This window comes from Mirounga angustirostris, unplaced genomic scaffold (genome assembly GCF_029215605.1).
Source record: "Mirounga angustirostris isolate CCGP_5_RB_7025 unplaced genomic scaffold, mMirAng1.0.hap1 SCAF_1, whole genome shotgun sequence".
Lineage (NCBI taxonomy): Eukaryota > Metazoa > Chordata > Mammalia > Carnivora > Phocidae > Mirounga > Mirounga angustirostris.
Window position 1 is genome coordinate 171,387,185 of NW_026991709.1, and position 16,170 is coordinate 171,403,354.

Below are 16,170 nucleotides of genomic sequence, written 5' to 3' on the forward strand. Positions count from 1 at the left end.
AATAGAAGACATTATGGACAATTTTACTGACAATTTGCACTGGGGATGAAACGGACAGATTCTTTGAAACATACATCAAAACAAACAGGATGAAATTTAAAAATCTAAATAGGCCTTTACTACTAAAGAAATTGAAGTTTGTTCACAACCAACTTCCCACAAAGATAATTCCAGGCCCAAATGGTTTTAGTGGTCAAATTTATCAATCACTTAAGGAAGACATAACACCAATCTTCTATAATTTTTGTTCAGAAAATAGAGTAGGAAACATCCTCTAATTTGGGGCCAGCATGACAACTGATAACCTGAAATAGATATAACCAAAAAAAGAATTTATACATCAATATCCACATGAACCTAGAAAAACATATATTTAATGAAATATTAGCAAACCAAATCCAGCAAACTGGATTTTGATCAAGTTTGATTTATCCCAGGAATGCAAGATAGATTTAATATTCGAAAACCAATCATTGGGGGCGCCTGGGTGGCTCAGTTGGTTAAGCGACTGCCTTCGGCTCAGGTCATGATCCTGGAGTCCCAGGATCGAGTCCCAGGATCGAGTCCCACATTGAGTCCCACATCGGGCTCCCTGCTGGGCAGGGAGTCTGCTTCTCCCTCCCCCACTCCCCGTTTGTATTCCCTCTCTCGCTGTGTCTTTCTCTGTCAAATAAATAAATAAAATCTTAAAAAAAAAAAAAAAAAAGAAAACCAATCATTGTTATTCACCATATTAGCAGACTAAAAAAGAAGACTGTATGATCATCTCAATAGATGCAGAAAAAACACTTAAATTCCACACTTATTAATGACTATAACTCTCAGAAAACTAAGATCATGGAGCACTACAACAAAAACTAGCAATGTGTTGTATGGTGACTAACAAAATTAAATTAAAAAATAAAGTTAAAAAAAAAGAAAACTAAGGAGACTTCCTTAATCTGGTAAAGGGCATCTATGAAAAATGTACAGCTGCCATCATACGTAATGGTAAAATATTGACTACTTTTCCTCTGATATCAAGAACAAAGATGCCCAGTCTCATAAGTTCTTTTCAATATTTTACCGTAGTTCATAAACATTAACATGAGAAAAAGAAATAAAAGATGTCATAATCAGGAAAGAAGCAACACTGTCTTTTCAGATGACATAATGGTTTGCATAGGAATCGACAAAACTACCTGAATAAGTAAAGATCTAGAGGTCTTAGGATTCAAGGTTAGTAATTTAAAAACAAACGTATTTTTATTCAGTGGCAGCAAATATAAATAAGTTTTAATATTTTAAAGATTTTATTTATTTGACAGAGAGCGCACAAGTGAGCAGGGGTGAGCACAAGCAGGGGGAGCAGGAGACAGAGAAGCAGGCTCCCCACTGAGCAGAGAGCCCGATGCGGGACTGGATCCCAGGACCCTGGGATCATGACCTGAGCTGAAGGTAGACACTTAACCAACTGAGCCACCCAGGCACCCCAATAAGTTTTAATTTTAAAGCATTTTTTAAAAGATTCTATTTATTTGACAGAGACACAGAGAGAGAGGGAACACAAGCAGGGGGAGTGGGAGAGAGAGAAGCAGGCTTCTCACTGAGCAGGGAGCCCGATGCGGGGCTCGATCCCAGGACCCTGGGACCATGACCTGAGCCGAAGGCAGACGCTTAACGACTGAGCCACCCAGGCGCCCCAGTAAGTTTTAATTTTAATAATAACTTAAAGTATAGAGAAACAGGTTATAATACAGAAACAAATGTAGCAGAAGTTATATGGTTAGCAACCAATCCTGTAAAGACAGGCAACCTCAGTTATTAGGGAAATACAAATTGAAGCCACAGTGAGATGCTATTACATACCTATTAGAATGTTTCAATCAAAAACCTGGGATTATCAAGTGCTGCCAACAATGTAGATCAACTGGAACCCATACACTGTTGATAAGAATACAAACTGCTACAACTATTCTGGAAAACAGTTTGGCAGTTTCTGATAAAGTTATATCTACTCTTTTTTTTTTTTTAAAGATTTTATTTACTTATTTGACAGAGAGAGACACAGCGAGAGAGGGAACACAAGCAGGGGGAGTAGGAGAGGGAGAAGCAGGCTTCTCGCGGAGCAAGGAGCCCGATGCGGGGCTCGATCCCAGGACCCTGAGATCATAACCTGAGCTGAAGGCAGACGCTTAACGACTGAGCCACCCAGGCGCCCCTATATCTACTCTTAATATAAACCCAGCAAACCTACTGCTTGATATTTAACGGAGAGAAAAGAAAACTTACGTTCACATTTAAAAATGTATGTGGGGACACCCGGGTGGCTCAGTTGGTTAAGTGTCTGACTTTTGATCTCAGCTCAGGTCTTAATCTCAGGGCCATGAGTTCAAGTCCTGTGTTGGGTTCCATGCTAAGCATGGAGCCTACTTAAAAAAAAAAAAAAAAAAAGTATGTGAATGGTAGTAATAGACTTACTGATAATCATCTGTACTTGGAAATAAGCCAAATTTCCTCCAACAGATGTATGGATAAGTAAACTGTGGTACATCCATACAAAGGAATATCACTTAGCAATATAAAAGAGTTAACTCCTGATATATATCTCAATCTGAAATAAAGAAAGCCAGACTCAGTTGGCTACATAATGATTCTATTCATAAGACATCCTGGAAGAGGCAAAATTATAGAGCTATAAAACAGCCCAGTTGCCACAGAAAACAGCAGATGGAGGGAGGGGCTCACTACAAAGTGGCGTGAGTGAACTTTGGGGGGTGATGGAATGCTTCTATATCTTGATGGTGGTGGTGAGTGCATGACTGTGTCTGTCAAAACACATGAACAGTACACTAAAAAGGGTAAACTTTCCTTTATGTAAATTATACCTGAAAAAAACCTGACCAACTATTTTCTTTCCATATATTAGCCAAAAACTAGAACATGAAAGTTTAAAAATATATATTTAAAAAGGCTCTCAAGAAATGCTTATTCAAATAAATTCAACTATTAAAGCATTTCCATATGAAGGTAGAATGAAGAACTTTGAGGCCATTAACTAAAGTGGAAGAGAACTCTGTAGACAGATGCTGCTCAACCCTCCCCCCAGGACAATGGTAAGAACCACCAAAGCAATGAAAAATCCTTTCTGCTGCACACAAGAGGTTTACTATTCTCTCTTAGTATAGACCCATCCTGAGGGAAATAGAATTTTACCTGCAAAGGAACTGACATTTATTACACAGAACTCCTACAGAAAGTATTCTTATTGTATATTATCTACCCCCAAGTAAATATGAACGGAGGGGACTGTTAGGGTAGGGCAAGTTTCCATTATACTATAGAAACACCACTGCCATGAGTATTATTCTGCAGTTAGAATGCAACATATTATTAAAAAGTAAAGAAAATTAGATAAAAACGGCTTAGAATTACTTATTGTATATACAAACTTCAAGTCTTAGTTACCAATGCTGGTTTGAAAACCCATTAATGTTGGTTGGTATGCACTTCAGTGCTGGCTAAAGACTCCCTCAGGAGTGGACAGCTTTCAACTTTCTTCATAGTGGATCAGATTTTTTTATTCCAGTTTATACATCTAGTAGCCAAAATGTGGCTCCCAAATGTTCAGTTGTCTCTGTTCATCTAAGTTTTGGTTGTGTTCCTTTAAAACTGAATCATCTCTGCAAATCAGAGAGAAGTAACAGACTATGTGCAACAGTTGTGAATGCAATGCTGTTTTCATCCATCCATCCATCCATCCATCCATCCATCGTTTAGTGTCTACTGTGTCCATGGCATGTGTGAATGCTCACAGTAATGATAAGTCTACATAGTAATTTATACTATGCTTAGAATGGTGACAAGCATTGTATTCTTATTAATCCTCAGGAACATGCAATGAGGTATTTTCCAATGAGAAAACATAAGCACAGAGAGGTTAATTTGTCTAAGGTCACACAGGTAGTGAGGAGCACACGCAGAATTCAACTCAAACATTCCGACTCAAAATCAGTAGAGTACTCTGATGAAGCTGAAGCAGCAGGCAGGACAAGATCCTGCAGGGCTGGGCACCTCACATGATGACACTTGAACTTCATTTTAATGGTAATATGAAAGAACTGAAGGTTTTTTAAGCAGGAGTTTTCATAAACCTACTGTATTTTCATGTGACTAGTCTGGCTGTAGCATGGAAAATGGGTGGAAGGGCCTGGTACATAAACTTATTTTCTCCCTTTCTGACCTTCTCTGGAGGTCACAAGTCTAACATGAATCCAACAGGCCTGCATTCCCTCTAGAGGCACTTGGGGAGAATCTGTGTTTGTTTTCTTTTTGGTCCTTTCCAGCTTCGAGAGCTTCCCTCCCTCCATCTTCAAAGTCGGCAAACATAACCTCTTTCCTTTCTGACCTCTCTGCTACCTCCTTATATGGACCTTTGTGATTACACTGAGCCCCTTGGGTAATCCTGGTAAACCTCCCCATTGAAAGATCCTCACCTTAATTACATCTGCAAATAAGGTGATACGTGTGCAAGCTCTAGGAATTAGGAGGTGCACATCTTTAGGGGTGGGCTCATTATTCAGCCCTTCAAGTGTGTGCTTTTGTGGGTAGGGGGATAGGAAGATATGGGAACACCAAGGATTATCATGTGACAAAACAACTGGTTGATCAACTTGGGATAATAACTGTGTTGACCTTAATGCTGATATTTTCTCCATTTCTTCCTGTTTCTGGTTTTAGGCAGAGGCTTTGATTTCAAGTAAAAACACATGGCTGAACAGAGGTAAAAACCATTAAAAAGCAGAGTGGTAACCCTGAGATCAGAGGTCCCCACCCCACCTGCCAGCACCCACTGGCATCAGTGTCCTTAAAACATCACTACTCCAAAGAGCATCTGCATTTTGAAATAGGACAGAGAAAGGAGAATAATGCTTCCTATAAAGATAAGATTTTGTAATAGCATTTTAGGCCCCTTGAGGAAGATATTTGAAGCAATATTTAGACAAGTCAGATAAAAACATAATTTTGGCCTAATTTTAATATTCTGCAATTTGGGAGTTGATTCTGGTTAAACCTCAAACCCGTCCCCCACCCTTTTGGGGGTAAGCAACACTGAGTAATTTGTTTAAAAGACATGTTCTCTTTCAAGAATGTCTTCTTTCTTCGAAACAACAAAAAGTACCTCTTTGAAGGAAAAATCATTCACTCGTTTTGTTCTCATAAAAGTTTAATAGAAGCCAACTAAAGTTTAAGATCTCCCAGAGGACAAATAAAGAGATTTCTCAGAAAATGTAGAATCGCAATTTTCATTGGTGCTAGGGGATTTTACACACAAATGCAATTTTATTTTACATTTAAAAGAGGTAAGTAAATAGACAAATCAATTTTAGCTGTTCTGAAATCTCATACTGGGTCATTAATTTTAAAAGATGGGACTTCAATAATAGTTAAAAGAACAGAGGCCCAAGGGTAAAGACTGAGAATAATCACCTTCAAAATTCTGACTTACCAGCAGCCTCAGATCAGAACCAAGAGTCTAAACCAGCTTTCTTGCGATGTTCTCCATTGCATTTCTACCTTAAAATAGAGAATCATACGGAATTCCCTATTGTAACAACACAAACTCCCTCTTCTTTTCTTAAAACTGGATACTCTGATGGATTCTGATAAAACCAAGCTAGATCAAATTAAGACCTGCCCTTGCATCTAGTGGTGGAGATAGAGATATAAACATACTATTCAGTACAGTATAAAAATAAAATAGTCTCAGCTGCAGAATGAACACTCCCTTGGGAGAAAGGGTAGAGTCGGAGAGATCTTCCCACTGGAAATGATATTCAGACTTCACCTGAAATAATTGGAAGTTTCTCCAGAGGTATCTCTTTCCCCCACCACCACCAAGTAGGAGACTTAGTCCTTGTTAAGTACTTGTTACATTATTTCTCTTAAAATAATTATGACAATTACACAAGTGTTGCCATTGTGAGCAATGTGACTCTGGGGAGCATAACAACCAAACTGGGCTAAATTGTCTGAGTTTCAGTTTATTCATCTGCAAAATAGGCTTATAGGATTGTGATATGATAATGTGTATAAAGCAATTGACAGCCCCAGGCATGAGGTAAGTTACCTCCTGATTGAAATAGAATACTAATTTACCTTAATAAAGTAAGCTTAATTATATAGTTTTTTTTGTTTCCACATTCTGGTTGATTTCCTGTATCTGGCTTTGCAAGTAAAGAATTGGTCCCTGCAAAATTATTTTGTAATGTGTAGTTACAACAAACCATTATGTTGTACACCAACTTATATAATGTTATATGTCAATCTTACCTTAATACAAGTGAAAAAATAATACAAGCAAGAGTAAAAAGAAGAACTGGTGATTAACAACTCAAGATGCTTAAGCTCCTGGGATTCTTTTTTGAATAAAGATATGCTTTTAATTTTAGCTATACATGGTAAACCTACACATTGATTTTACACTGGAATTGTTCTAATAACTACCTAGGTTTCTATTTAAATCCTGTTAGGGCATCTTTTTTTTTTTTAAAAATAATAAGTTTTAATGAGATGTATTCACATCATAAACTTCACCTATATGAAGTATATAACTCAATGATTTTTAGCTTAGTCTCCGAGTTGGCAATCATCACCACAATTAGGGACATTTTCTTTACCCTCTGAGAAACCCCACCGCCATCAGCAGTCACTTCTCATTTTGCCCACACTCCCCCTACCCAGCCCTAGGCAATCACTAATATACTTTCTATCTCTATGAATTTGCCTATTCTAGACATTTCATATAAGTGGAATCATAAAATATGTGGTCTTTTGTGAACTGGCTTCTTTTACTTAGCTTCAGGTTTTCAAGGACCATCCATGCTCTAGCATGTGTGGGTACTTCATTTCTTTTCACTGCTTAATAACATTCCATTGCATGGATATTTATTTATTTTATTTTTATCTTTTGAGAGACAGTGAGCAAGTGAGTGGGGGGGGGATAGAGGGGTGGGGGAGAAAAAGAATCTTCAAGGAGACTCCCCACTGAACACGGAGCCTGACACGGGAGCTTGATCTCAGAACACTGAGATCATGACCTGAGCTAAAACCAAGAGTCGGACAGCTTAACCAACTGAGCTGCCCAGACGTCCATCTATTGCATGGATATACCACGTATTCTTTATCATTGGTTGACAGGCATTTGTGCTATTTCCACTTTTTGACTATTATGAATAATGTTGCTATGAACATTCACATATAAATTTTTGTGCAGATATAGATTGTCAATTCTTTTGGGTATTTGCCTAGGAATGAAATTGCTGATTCATATAGTAATTCTATGTTTAACTTTCTGAGAAACTGCCAGACTGTTTTCCAAAGCATCTGTACCATTTCACATTCCCACCAACAGTGGTAGAACAGTGGTTCTACCCAGAACCTATGAGGGTTCTAATTTCTCCACATCCTCAACAACACTATTAGTTGTCTTTTTTATTTTAACCATCCTAGTGGATGAGAAGAGGTATCTCCTCGTGGTTTTGATTTGCATTTTTCCAATGGATGATGTTGAACAGCTTTTCATGTACTTGCTGCTTATTGTGGCATCTACTTTGGAGACATGTCCATTCAAATCTTTTGTCCATTTTTCATGGGGGTATTTATCTTTTCATTGGTGAGTTGTAAGATTTCCTCATTTTTTTCCTGGTTACAAGTCCCTTACCAGATATGTAATTTGTAAATATTTTCTTCCATTCAGTGGGTTGTCTTCACTTTCTTTCTGGTGTCCTTTGCAGCACAAAAGCTTTTAATTCTACTGAAGTCCAACATATCTACCTTTTCTTTCATTGCTTTTGGATCAGGTTCAAGGAACCACCGCCTAATGTGAGGGTCACTAAGATTTATGCCTATGTTTTCTTCTAAGAGTTTTATAGTTTTAGTTCTCACTTTTAAGTTTTGATTTCTTTGGAGTTAATTTTTGTATGTGGTATGAGGTAGGGGTTGAACACCATTCTTTTGCATATTTATATGCCATTTGTTAAAAAAAAACAAACTGTTCCTTTCTCCATTGAATTATCTTGGCATCCTTGTCAAGAATCCATCAATCATAAATGTGAGAGTTTATTTCTGGATTCTCTGTTCTACCCCATTAATCTGTGTATCTCTAATACTTTTTTTCCTGCATTTATACACAATAAGATATTTGTATATATTGGAGCATAAGAAGAAAATTAAGGGACATGTTAATCCCACTGCAGTAGATGAGCCATTGGTTCCAATTTTTCACAGCCCTCTAGCAGTTGCACACATCCACACCCTTATGGGAGTAGACTGTGGCTGGGTCCACTCGACTCTGGGTGTGACCATGTCATCTGTTCTGATTCTTGGGATGTCAGTGAATGTGACATAAGGAGATAAGTGAAATGGGCTTGCACAGTTGGTCCTGTTCTCTTGCACATTTGCTATCACCATAAAAAGAACCGCCTTGGGTAGCCGTTGGTTCCAACAGAATGACAGTGTTGAGAATACACGTGATCCCACTCTGTGATCTGGAGCCCAGCCAAATTTAGCCAGAGTCTAGTCAAAACTCAGACACTTGGGGGCGCCTGGGTGGCTCAGTCGTTAAGCGTCTGCCTTCAGCTCAGGCCATGATCCCAGGGTCCTGGGATCGAGTCCCACATCGGGCTCCCTGCTCGGCAGGGGGCCTGCTTCTCGCTCTCCCACTCCCCCTGCTTGTGTTCCTGCTCTCGCTATCTCTCTCTCTGCCAAATAAATAAATAAAATCTTAAAAAAAAAAAAACAACTCAGACACTTGGGCAAGAAATAAATGCTTATCAATATTTACCACTGCAGTGTCTGTGGGTGGTTGTTCTGCAACAATAGCTAACTAATAACCTACTACTTAGAGATAACTGCTCCTATCGGTTTGCTCTTTTGATCAAAAATGAGATTATGGAAAAAATCTATCTATATATGTATACTTGCTCTATTGTTTTTGCTTAACATTTTTCTGTAATACCCTGTATTATTAAAAGTTCTTGATAAACGTTCCCTTTATTATCTACATATTTCAACCTTTAAAAGTTATCTTTCTTGCAACCATCCCCATATTATTTTTCCTATTACAAGTAAAGGTATAATGAATTTCACTCTTTTTCTCTCATATAAATCTTGGTCGCCATTTCACATTTCCATGGGATGGATTCCTACTTATAGACACATTTAGTAAGCTTCGGTAACCAGAGTCCAAAATGGAACCACTGAATCCTGAGTTCCTTCCTGTTACCCTATTTGTATTTTCAACTATACTATTTGGCTGAACCAAGATTGCTTTTCTTCTAAAAGATACAGGCAAATTTGATTTTACTTAAAAAAAAAAAAAATGGGGGGATTCTTCCAGCATGTTCTGTTATACTATCTTTGGACATTTACAGTTTATTCTAAAGAAGAAAACCATTGCCCAAAAAGTAAACTATACAAAACCATCATTTTCCTTCAGGCTACAGTGGAAATAGGACATGGAGACAAAATATAAGCACATTTTTAAAATTATTATGGAGAAAGCTGAAAAAAGATCATATATCCAAGAAGATGGTATCCAGTGTAGTAGCCAGATCTAATAGTCTATGTTCTTAACAGTGCCTGGCACTGTGCAGAGCTGCATTCAGTAAACACTCCTGGAGTAAAAGAATATAAGAAATAGAACGTGAAAGCAGACTTTGAGGCCAGAAATTATGGCCCTCACAATGATCAATAACTATTTTTAGGGTTTCTATAGTGACAAGTATGCTACACCTAAAATTAGATGTGTGGGACATCCAAGAGTAGGTCAGAGGCTGATGCTCTATCTCAACTTTGCTGGGTGCTTCTTAGCAAATAAATGGATCTCTCTCCCTTTCCCCAGGGAAAATCGCATTTTTTCAGGTCATCCAATAATGACTGATCCAGTTTGGCAACTGCTACAATGGATACCTTAAGAACCCCACTCAATGTTCTTACACATTACCTACACTGAGCCTCCGGGAAGTCTCATTCAGAGTACCTGTGGTTCCTCATCCTGCAAACAGAACTGATCTCACCTGGCAATTGCCTCTGGGCCCTTGCTCCCCCCTCCTGCTTTGGCTTCTCAGAGACCATTGTCACTCAGCTCCTGGGGCTAAGAGTGGAGGTCCCCTTATAAAGGCAACGACTAGTACCTGGCTCAGATGCTTAGTACAATAAGTGCTATTCTTTTTTTTTTTTCCTAAGATTTTATTTATTTGAGACATAGTGTGTGAGAGACAGAGAGAGCACACACGCAGAGGGAGAGGGAGAAGCAGACTCCCTGCTGAGCTGGGGGCCTGACAAGGGGCTCTATCCCAGGACCCTGGGATCATGACCTGAGCGGAAGGTTTAGCCGACTGAGCCACCCAGGCACCCCAGTAAGTGCTATTCTTATCCATTCACACCCTAGGCCACATGTTTTTAATTAGCTTTGCTAGTCAGTCACCTCAAAATTTCTAGACAGAAATGGAACAAAATAAAGGAAAAATGCAACTCAGTTTACTTCAATTAAAGCATACTGAGGACAGCGGAGGCGCTCTGCTGGAACCTGAGAGTTGACAGGAGGGAGAAGGTCCTGGGCCGTGCCCGCAGACCCAACTGCCACTGTCTGTCACAATTTGTACAGGACAAGCCAGGCTACAGCTCCCAGCAGTTTATCCACTCAGAAGCTCTCCCTGCCCCTGGCACACAGAAGTATTTGCAGGTGCAGGACTTGCTTGCAAAGAAGAGAAAAGGCTAAGGCATTCTCCTAAGACTGAGAAATGCTGCTAACGCTCAGAAGGCAGAGAGACTTATTCCTCACGCTCCATTCTTCTTGTCCTCACATGAGCCTGGCGCTGTGTGGGTGACAGAGACGCAATGCATACATACCTTAACTGAATGGAGCATGTAAAGAACATAGAAAGGCAGTGCTTGAGAGTACCCACAGAAAACTTGACCTTGTCACCCAGGACTAAATGTGACTTTCAGCTCCAGAACAGAGCCAAACATCTTGAAAGAGAATGAGAATGCAGATGAGACCGTTATCAGATAGTGGTTATCTGGACAAGAGAGATCCTTTCATTTCATTCATTGGGGAGCTGCTGTTGAGGGTCGTCCATAACTGCTTTTACAGATGCTCCTGGAGATGTGCTTGGAGAAGCTCTGTTGCCATCCCAGGTACAGCAAACTGCCTGTGAGTTTGTAACCATTACAGCTGTGATGACGAAACAGTAAAGAAGAACCGCCTCTAAGTCAAAAAGTGCACCCAGAGATAAGATTCATTTTCAATGCCCTTGCAGCTGCTCCTGATGGCATGGGGCCACCGCACTTCTCAGTAAGTGGGGATCCAAGGCTGATTCATCACAAAGTGAGCAAATGCCTTTTTTTTTTCTCTAAGAGCACCCTATGCTCCACCTCCTAAGAATTTCATTACATGGGGAAGGGTGGGGGAGGGGGAGGATAGGAAAAGGGAGAAATAAGTGATTTCTAAATATATGGCAAATTTTTAAATAAAAAGGGGAAACAAGACCCCTTATAACTATTATTAGCAGGGGCAGAACTAATAATGGTGCTATAAAACGTCTATCAGGCAGGTCATATCGATTCTGGGTATAGCATTCTATTCTTGTGTCCTTGTAACTCAGCTAAGTAACTGAGGATGGCAAATCCATGGCTAGGTGAGTCATATTAACAAGACACCTAAGGTTTTTGTTGACCCTTATATAGGGGACTGGTTTGCCATTGCTGCAGATACTTTAGGGATTAAAAGGAAAATATATACTCTGCCAAGATTTCTTAGAAAATACCTGAGGTTAGAAAACAGGGTGTAGCAGTTAATGAAATATCTTGGTGAGGACGTTTGAGAGTTAATTAAGAAAGCTACAAATTAAGGAACAACAGCAAAAAGGAGATGATTGCACTGCATCTAACTGAAGGCATTCTGCTTTTTGTCTCTCCTGGGAGTTCTGGGACTTTTCAAGATTGTTTGACTTGATACGAGATGTACAATAATTTGAAGTATCTAAAACATAAATAGCTGAAATATCTCACTTGGTTTTATTAATTATTTACCCAAACTGACAAATTTATTTTATATATTTTATATTTCCAGGAGAAATTGATTGAATGAAAAATTAAAAAAAAAAAGAAAAAGAAAAATCCCTCAGTACCCCATGAGCCTAACATTCATAAACACGTGAAAAGTGACCACTTTTATAGCCATATTGATTAATGTATCTGATACTCAATTTAATGGATTATCATGCCCAAAATTTCATTACCAGGTACAATTTTTATTTTGCAGGAAAGTTATGTCCTCTTTTGTAGCTATTGAAAAATATATTAAGGTATGTAGCTATTTGTTAAAAGTTTGCCTTTCAAAACGTAATGAAGATTTGGAAATCAAATCACCTCATTTGTTTTCATTACGTGAAATGCTACTTGGGGAAATTTTTAGGCAAGGTACCAAATGTATCACACACACACCCCAAATGGACCAGGCTTATTAATATGCTCCCAGCCTCCTGAGCTCTGGTCTCTCCCATCCCCATGCTAGATTTTACCCTGCAGAGCTGGGCTTGGTAAGGGTAGCATATTAATTTGCCTCTATTCTATACAGGGCCAGGCACGTTTAACATCTGCCCTGTGCCTGACACTGTGCTAGGTGCTGGGGCTGCAGCCAAACGCACGGACAGGATGGATCTGGTCCTGGCCCTCTGATACTGAGCACGGTCGTTGGAAACAAGAGGATCACCAGAGGAAGGTATGCCCCGGAATGGGGGAGCACAGATGCAGGATGGCAAATCATACCACGTGGGATTAGCTGGCAGACATTTAACCACCACTGGGAGATTAGCAGCAAAGTCCTTCTTCCTTCATTTTCCCAATGAAGCACCATTCCTACCTTGGCTAAAGATTGTTTATGAATGTATAGGGCAACAATTTGAACCCATGACTTATATTTTATGACTATTTCAGAAAGTTGACCAAAATCCAGTAAGAAAAAATTGCACGCATTATATACGGTCCTTATCACTCATTTATATTTTTAGGAAGCTTGCACATGTTTTCATTTGGGGGTTAATACAATATACCTAAATGCTAAATGTGTCATTTGCATTTTACACCTTGGGTTATTTATTTATTCTTCATCCCTCAAGAGATGAGTTTTATTGCTGATTACGCTGTACAGGAAAAAAAGAGGAAGTAAAAAAGCAAACTCTTTACTTTTAAGAGCCTAACAGAGCATGAATCCTCTCAGTTGCTTTTCAATTTCTGTGCACTGAGGTTGAGTCTGGAACTAGATGTCACCACAAGTGACTCAAAAAAATGCTCTAAAAACAGGGTTGCATATACAACTTTGGTTATAAAACAAATGCCCCAGGCAAAAAAAAAAAATAAGTTGAAAAAAAAAGAGGGGAAAATATTCTTAAGTTTGAACTTCGGTAGAATTTGACCAATTCTTAGGAACACTGGGGAAATCCATTGCCAGTTGCCAAAACTTAACCCAACTTTCTACAAACATCTATAGTGCAAGAGGTTGTGCTCCTGTTTTCTCCCAAATTTCCAATATATCACTTAACCAGAAGGCAGATTCTTTGAGGGCACTCGAGGAATTTTAGGTAAACTCAGTGAAATGTCACATGAACAAGTAGCCTATGATATCTCTAAGAAGACTGATTTTGTTTTGTGAGGACTGTAAGTAGGCCCATATTTGCTTTATTCTGCTGAATTTGAATGTTATCTTAACAACTTGATATCTTTCTTGCAGATTTTAATTGGTAGCCATGAGAAGTAGTTGATCATATTGTCATTTTGATATATATTTTTTTAAGCTAGAGAGGTAGCTAGCTCTGTTCTTGTACAGTGAAAGGTCTCCCAGTTGACATCTATTTAACAATATACCTTTGGATTAAAAACATGGCCCAGAGAGATTTGGGTTGTTTTTCCAGCAGTGGTAATTGTTCTGCCTGAGACCAGAAATAATAAGGGATCATAGACAAAGGCTGGAGGAGCTTTCAGGGAACAGAGCAGAGAATGAACAGGAACGGGAACCCGGGAAACACGGGTCAACTGCCAAAGCTCCAGTAATACCCAGTCTTGGAGGCAATTTATCTGGCTCACAAAAAATTGTCATTCTCACTAATATTTTGACTTCTATTTGAATATCTTGTGTCATCTATAGGACACCTAATTTTGTTGTGTCGCCTTTTTGAATGGAAAATATCACAATGAGATGTGAAAAAAACTGTATGGCTGTTTTATAGCAAAAAAGAAATTAATCATCAGAAAAGTTCTGAGTGATTGAATACAAAACATAATTCCATTTTCAGCAGCTATGATGTCGGAATACGTAACAAATTCTACAGGAGGGTGCTTGGTTATGTAAAATATTCAATTATTCTCCCAACAAATTCTATGGGACGGTGCTTGGTTATGTAAAATATTCAATTATTCCCCCACTTAGATCTTCAACAGTTTTATCTCTTCAATTACTTAACTTAGAAGGACAAATAAGTGTTTGGTCATAACATACTATTTGCTTTGCCAGTCAGTACAAGTCACTAGGGAATATCAATCTTGCATTCTTTTTTTCTGACCTAGAATTCCTCTTAATGACCATTAGTGCAAAGTTAGAGCATATCTAACATTTCAGGAAATGCTGACGTTTCAAAGACATAACTTTAACTTGCAGAGGAAACTGTCTTTATTGTTATTTGTTAAGGGTTTTTTTGGTTTTATTTTTGTATTGTTGCTTCTTAGGCTCAACAAATTACTAATGTTTCCCTTTAACTCCTTAACATTCTTACTTGTTGAAAAATTTTAGAGTATTAAAATATCTGCTTTTATTGTCCTTGTCATTTTTAAAATTCTGTTTCTACACAATGTGGGACCAGAGTAAGAGAAAATTATTTTTATCAAAAGTAGCACAATTCTGATTAGCAATACTGAAGTTTATTTGAAAAAGAAATTGATTTGTATGATGTTGCTATCTTCTATATTGTGATATTTTACTAATTTCATTACAAAGTTAAGAGTGATAGTCGTAAGGTAAGTAATAAGTTGGTTAAATAGCGAGCTAAAAAATAAGAATTTTTTTTTTTTGCCATTTAGCCAAAAGTCTATCTTCTGTGGTTACCATTATATTGCCAAATACCAGCCCATTTAAATAAGTTTTTAAAAAATATTGTACTTTATGTAATCCCTATACCCGATGTGGGCCTCAAACTCATGACCCCGAGGCCAAGAATCACATGCTCTTCCAACTGAGACAGCTGGGCACCCCTTTTTAAATAAATTTTTAAACTGAAAACTAGAAGTCACTTAAATTAGTAGAGAACATAGGCTTTGTTGTTGGTAAATCCAAGACTGGGTCCAAATTCCACTTTCTACTAGCTGTTTGATCTTTGGAAAATTATTTAAGCTTTCAGACTCCTTTTCTTCATTGCCAATTGGCTAATAACCATGTGGGCCACCCACTGAATCAAAGGGTGGAGGGGCATGAGAGATAAAAGGAAGAACTGCTTTGTAAAAGCCAGGATAGCACACAACACAACATGGAGAAGCTGTGAAAATTCTTTGTTCCTTAAAATCCAGGCCATGTGAAAAATGCCTTTCAATATCTTCAGAGGAAGCCCTCAAGATTTCTAATCGATAATTCCCAACAAGGGATCCCAGTCCCTTCTTCGACAACATGTCCAACAAGATGCTGATGTTAACAACCACACTTCCCAGACAGCCATGCTGAGTTATTATAACATTACTACTCTAGATTCAGTTTCATTGTCCAGTTGTTTCAAGTAGGTAGCAAGACCGTGTTTATTTTCCTCAGGTCTGTACCTATGTTTTTAATTCTCTTTAATGGCCTGCCCCTATTTGGATTCATCAACATATTTAACCTCTCCAAAGCTCAAAGTGCCATAATATTCCAGGTTTGTGATACGAAGTGTCTCTTTCCCACATTAAAATTGTTTTAGGGGCGCCTGGGTGGCTCAGCCGTAAAGCATCTGCCTTCGGCTCAGGTCATGATCCCAGGGTCCTGGGATTGAGCCCCACATCGGGCTCCTTGCTCCGCAGGAAGCCTGCTTCTCCCTCTCCCTCTCCCCCTGCTTGTGTTCCTCCTCTCGCTGTCTCTCTCTCTGTCAAATAAATAAATAAAATCTTTAA

General features: G+C 38.7%; 1 protein-coding gene across 1 annotated transcript in view; it reads left to right on the top strand.

Annotated features, from left to right (window-relative positions):
* The first annotated feature begins 12,605 nt into the window (after window positions 1-12,605).
* Window positions 12,606-16,170, top strand: part of IL5RA (interleukin 5 receptor subunit alpha) — a 33,829-nt gene continuing 30,264 nt past the window's right edge. Inside the window, exon 1 of the mRNA XM_045863783.3 lies at window positions 12,606-12,766. The gene's annotated coding sequence lies outside the window, so the exon portion shown is untranslated. The remainder of the gene's footprint in view (window positions 12,767-16,170) is intronic.